Source organism: Apodemus sylvaticus, chromosome 4 (genome assembly GCF_947179515.1).
Source record: "Apodemus sylvaticus chromosome 4, mApoSyl1.1, whole genome shotgun sequence".
In the NCBI taxonomy this organism is placed as follows: Eukaryota; Metazoa; Chordata; class Mammalia; order Rodentia; family Muridae; genus Apodemus; species Apodemus sylvaticus.
In genome coordinates this window covers 59,259,788-59,265,727 of record NC_067475.1, presented here as the reverse complement: position 1 = coordinate 59,265,727, position 5,940 = coordinate 59,259,788, and the positions used below count along the sequence as shown (strand labels likewise).

Below are 5,940 nucleotides of genomic sequence, written 5' to 3'. Positions count from 1 at the left end.
TGCTGGGATTAAAGAAGTGTACCACTACACCTGGCTTTTCTTTTTTTCTTTTTCTTTTTTTTTAGTGTGTGTGTGTGTGTGTGTACATGCGCATGCATGCGTCAGAGCTTGTGGGTATGTGCACATGAGTGTAGGTCTCCTCAGAATCCAGCAGAGGATGTTTGAGCCTCTGGAGCTACAGGTAGTTGTCAGCAGCCTGATGTGGGGTGCTGGGAACCAAACACTGTGTGGTCTTGGATGGCCAAGAACTCACTATGTAGACCAGACTGGCCTTGAACTCAAAGAAATCTGTCTGCCTCTGCCTTTGCCTCCCAAATTCTGAGATTACAGACATGTAACACTGGACCACTTTTATCTCTCTCCCGTTCCTTCCTGCCTACTTTAAGTTGTCAGAGTGTGTGAGAGGGAGACAGTCTCAGCTTAGGTAGAGTTGCTTATGTGAGCATAGGTGGGGGGTTATTTACTAGAATCTGGGCAATTTACCAGTGATTACACCACTGAATAAAATGACTTCCTTCTCTAACAACCATTAACTGCCAATAGTCCCTCGGGGAGGGATAGGGCCTTATGAGCCCTGGGGCAAGTTTTTTCCCTGCACTTCTGGGCTCCCAGACAGGGAAGTGCAGTGAGAACCGAAGTCTTGCTGTGGTTGTTCTGTTTTGCTTTTTTTTGTTGTTGTTGTTGTTGTTGTTTTGTCTTGTTTTGTTTTGTTGAGGCATGGCCTCACTCTACAGCCCAGGGGGGCCTCCAGCCCAGTCCTTCTGCTTCAGTCTGCAGAATGCTGAGCCTGTATCCTACAGTACCACGTGCAGTCAAGACCCAAGGTAGACTGTGGCTCCAGGCCACAGAACATTGAATATGTTTGGTGATCCACAGATGCTTCTTGGAGAGATCTCTTGATTTTGCTGGGAGAAGCATTCAGACTGTCTGTCCTGTTCACTGAAGACCAAGCGGAGTTCTAGACTGCCAGGTTCACTTATTCACCATAGGTAGATTTATTACCATTTCCTGCCTCAGTCCAACACTCATACACTGAAATGCATGATGTTCCTCGCAGTGTTTGAGGGTTAATGGGAAGGCTTGGCCTCGGCGATCCTTCTGGGGCTGGGCATTTCGAACATTCCCTACGCTGTCCTCCCTTTCGTCTTAATGGGCTCTACCCACCGAGGTCGATTCCAGATCTCTCTCCTATATCTTTGTCTTGGCTCAGGCCTCTGACCCCTCCACAGCATCGTCTCAAAGCAGGGAGATGGCCAAAATAGGCAGTCAGAGAACACAGGCACTCATTCCTAGTGTGTCTGCTCAGCCTCTCAGCCGCCCTGTCAGGGAGCCTCTCAGAATCACAGGCTGGGCCAGAGAGTCTTGCCCTCTTCATTCACAGCGTGAGAACAGAGAGATACAGAGCAGGTCCTTCAGAGGCTGTGTGCTGACTGCTGAAAAGCCAGAGAGATACTGCTGCCGATGTGGCGATCTGCACAGGCGCTTTCCCTGGGTCAGGCTCCACTAGGCGCTGAGGACTGCGCACCCCACAAGATTCTTCTCCCTCTCTCTGCTCGCATTGGTTGTCAGGAGGGTTGTTAATGATTTACTACAAGAAACTTCTACTGTCAGTTTTTTTTTTTTTTCCTTTTTGGAGAGAAGTGGAGTAGAGCAGGGCACACCTGCAGAGGTGGAGGTCAGAGGACAAGCTACCGGAGTCTGTTCTTTCCTTCTCCCGTATCAGTTCCTGGGATCAAACTCAGGTCGCTGGGCTTCGCAGCAAGCACCTTTATCTAGCTCGAAGGTCCTTGTCATTGTTTTTTAACTCTTTATGAACTGACCTATAGAAATGACACCCTTTAATAAAGGCAGGCAGACTTATTCCATTGAGGTTTGGTCAGTTCATAGACTGACTGGTTAAAAACCTCTTGCTGAGGGCCAGCACCATTGTTCCGTACTACACAAATTGATATGAATGAGGAGAAGAGACATAAAAAATGAATTCTTGCTGGGTGGTGGTGGTGCACGCCTTTAATCCCAGCACTTAGGAGGCAGAGGCAGGTGGATTTCTGAGTTCGAGGCCAGCCTGGTCTACACAGTGAGTTCCAGGACAGCCGGGGCTACACAGAGAAACCCTGTCTTGAAAAACCAAAAAAAAATCTTGATTTAACTCTCCGAGTTTGTTTTCATTTTTCCAGTGCTGAAAATCCTAGCTAGGACCTCACACTTGCAAGGTGAGTTTTCCTACACCCTATCCTTCAGAAGGCTATCGTCTAACCAGGACATAGGTGCCCACACAAATCTGTGCACTCTGGAGGAAGGACAGAAGGGCCCATCAGTAAGCATCGCTCTGCCTGGCAGAGTTGGGGGAATGCACTTTCCCTTACCAGCCCACCAGGCAGGTGCCTGGAGACTTCTGGGGTAGCCTGATTCTTTTTGGTGCCCAAGAAGCCAGCACGAAGATTAATACAAGCAAGTGAAGCACTTTAAAGTCAATTCTTCAAAAGTCCTCGTGTGTACCTAACAGGAGCTCAGTGTGCAAGCTCTTTCTTCTCACTTAGTAAACTGGGTGACTGCCAATCGTTTCCTTTTAATAGCCGGAGAAACTGAAGTTACATTGCTCTTCCCTGTTCCTCGGGGCAACTAATACAAGAACAAACAGGGTTCAGTACCAGGAATAAAGTTGACTCATACTCGCAGGCTCTCTCTCCTTTTAGAACACATTGACTGAAGACTTGGAATGGGGATGACATTCATTCTCACAGGGAAATGAATGAAGTGGCCAAAAGCAAGAGCTTAGCGGGGAGCAGGAGGCGCAGAGCAGGCAGTGGCTCCCGCATGGTTCCCCGTTTGATCTGGGTTTGGGTTTTACATTAAAAAAAAACATAGAATGTGTCACAAATTTTTGTGTCATCCTCGTGCATGGCTGTGCTAATCTTCTCTGTACTGCTTTAATTTTTTACTGTGTGTGCTGCCAAGGGGAGTACTGGCTTTTACATTTCTAAGGCAAGGTTTTACTAGGCAACAAAGTTGGCTCTTGGTTAGATCCTCCTGTCTCTTCCTTCCGAATATTGGAACCACAGCCATGCCCCAGCATTATCCACTGTACTTACTGCACTGTTTTGAACAACCCTGGGCCTCTTCCTTGTAGAACAAAGGGTGGTCCTGAGAATCTTAGAGGAAAATCTTCGAAGGCCATATTAGAGGGAGAATGACAAGGCTGTGCAGAAACAAAACCCCTAACATCCTAGGAGCAGAGAGCGCGTGCAGGGAACACAGGTAGCCTTTATGTTCTGTTATGTCTTCTGTTATGTCTTTACTATCCCTTCTTTCCCTCCTAGTTGTCACTTCCTAGTCTGCACTTCCTATTTTGGAACTCACAGTCTCATTTTTACATAGATTCTACACCACTTGAGGGTAGCAGTCGTGATGCCCTATCCTTACTGGCAACTAGCTCTGTGATCACTCTTGTTGGGGCATTAGAAAGTGTTGTTTGATTTGATGTTATAGGAGAACTGGACTTCAAGGGTAAACAGCTGCAAGGTCTGGCAATCCATAGGTCTGGCCAAGAATTTCCACCAGGCAAACAACATTTGGCAATGGCAGGGGCATTCCATTGAAGTAGAGGAGAGATGGGTTATGCAACAGTTCTACAAATAAAATGGATTTTTCTGGCCTGGCTCAGTTCTTTGAAAAGCAATGTAAGATGTCACCTTTACAGATAGCACGTACTATGTATCTCTTCCAGGTTTAAATGGGAAGAGGCACAGTTAATTTTCTGATACATGGCACTATGCTACATCTTCTGCACATAGACTTTTTGTTTTTGGTTTTGTTTTTGCCTATGTTTTAAATCTCACTGATGGGCTGGAGAGATGGCTCAGAGAAGGTTTCTGAAAAAGCATGGGGACTTGAGTTCAGATCTCCAGAAGTCTTGTAAAATCTGGGCATGGTCACACCTAATTGTAATCTATCACTGGGTGGTGGAGGAGTGGAGATGGATAGTTCCCCAGAGTTCAGTGGCCTGCTAGTGTAAACAATTAGTGAACACTACCACATTCAGGGAGGCTTTCCATCAAAACACAAGGTGGAGAAAAATAGTAAAAGATTCTCAGGGTTGCCAGGTAGTGGTGGTGCATGTCTTTAATCCCAGAACTCTGGAAGCAAAGTATGATGGCTATTTTTGGTTGTCACCTTGACTACATCTGGAATGAACTACAATCCAGAAATGGAGGATACATCTGTGATCTAGATCTTGAGGCTGGAAATTGGTATCAGGGACTGAGCTATTGCTATGATAGGCTTGACCATGCTTTTGTTAGGAAGAATGTGGATTTTGGGACTTTGGATTTAGAAAGCCATGGAATGCTTTAAGTGGGGCTTGATGGGCTATTCCAGTAGGAATATGGAAGACTTTGTTGCTGAGAGTGATTTGAATTGTGCAGACCTGGCCCAAGAGGTTTCAGTAGAGAAGAAGTTCAGTATGTGGCACAGAGACTGTTTTTGTGGTATTTTGGTAAAGAATGTGGCTGTTTTTTGCCATTGTCTGAAGAGTCTGCCCGAGGCTAAGGTGAAATTTTTAATTGCTTTGACAAAGGGAGTCTCAAAAAAGCCTGGTATATATTCTGTTGTATGGCTACTATAATTCATTCTTATGAAGAGCGTTTTAATGAAAAGAAGCAAGCTGAAAAAGGAAAAATATAAAATGTGTTATTCAAGTATTAAAGGGACACCAGTAAATAGAAAGGAGCTGAAGTCTGTGTTCAAGGAGCTGAACAGATGATGGCAGTGGTGACAATCAGGGCAGATCCCACCCTGCTAAACTTATTGTTTACAAAGACCAGGAGATCTCTGAGTTCAAGGCCAGCCTGAAACAGGGCAAGTTCTAGGTGAAGAAAAGCTTAGGTCTCAGCATGGTGGTACGAACCTTTAATGGCAGCACTCAGGAGACAGAACCATGCAGATCTCTGAGTTCAAGGTCAATCTACAGAGCAAGTTCCAGGACAGCCAAGTTTAGGCAGTGAGGGAGTTGGAAACCAGAAATCTGGTAATAGAATAAGGGGTGTGGGGGGAAATGTTCTAGCCCCAGCAAACAGCAGAAGGGAGCTAAGGAATCAGCAATGATTAAGGAAAGACCAGAATCACTGAGGTGAAATCTTCTGGGAAGTGTTTTCTGAGAGCACAAAGAAGCTGTGCTCCAGAGATAACCAGGGTTGTACCTTGTGCTGCAGCTAGATTTGGTAATATGTAATAATCACCCAGGTAGTACTGGTTTTGAATGTATGAAGGGGTCATGGAGAACAGCTGAGGCTTGGCATTGTGAAAGGCCAGGGAAGGCTACTGGTAAAAGAGCAGCCTCAATGACAGTTGATGGTCCAGGATTGAAGTGGTCATGCAAAGAAGTTGAGGTCTGGCACCATGAAGAGAGCTTATGAGAGGCTATTGGTGAAGCCTAGTTGCAGCAGAAGAGCCCAGTACATTGGGGATGCCAGTATTATGGGATGACCACCAAGAACCCCTGGAGCAGTAGAGTGGAATCAACCCAAGCCTAGATAGATTGCTACAGAGAGCAGAGCTGGAGACATGATGAATCTCTTTGGAGGTGCTCAGATCATGTATGGATCCGAGACAGTGGAGCAAGAAGCTTCGAAGTTGAAGTTGACTTGGAGACACCAAGATAGTAAAGATGTCAGAGCCATGGGATACCTGCTGAGGAAAACTGCTAACAGGGAGTGGAACCAGGCCAGGAGAAAGACGTTTGTTGCTGTCAACAAAGATGAAAAATGAGATGGATATCTCAAGACCACTTGACATCAGACATGGAGACTGGTTTCCTGTCTTGCTTTGGGGATTATAGATAAGTGATTGGATGAATCGCAGAAGAAACTTTGAACTTTTAACATTGTAGACTATTATAGACTATGGTGATTTTGAAGTTGGAATAAATGTTTTAGCATTACG

General features: G+C 45.7%; 1 non-coding gene across 1 annotated transcript; it reads right to left on the bottom strand.

Annotated features, from left to right (window-relative positions):
• Positions 1 to 2,858: 2,858 nt before the first annotated feature.
• On the bottom strand, positions 2,859 to 2,966 carry LOC127683838 (U6 spliceosomal RNA). Its single transcript, XR_007977637.1, has one exon. It is a non-coding gene; the product is annotated as a U6 spliceosomal RNA (small nuclear RNA).
• Positions 2,967 to 5,940: the final 2,974 nt, after the last annotated feature.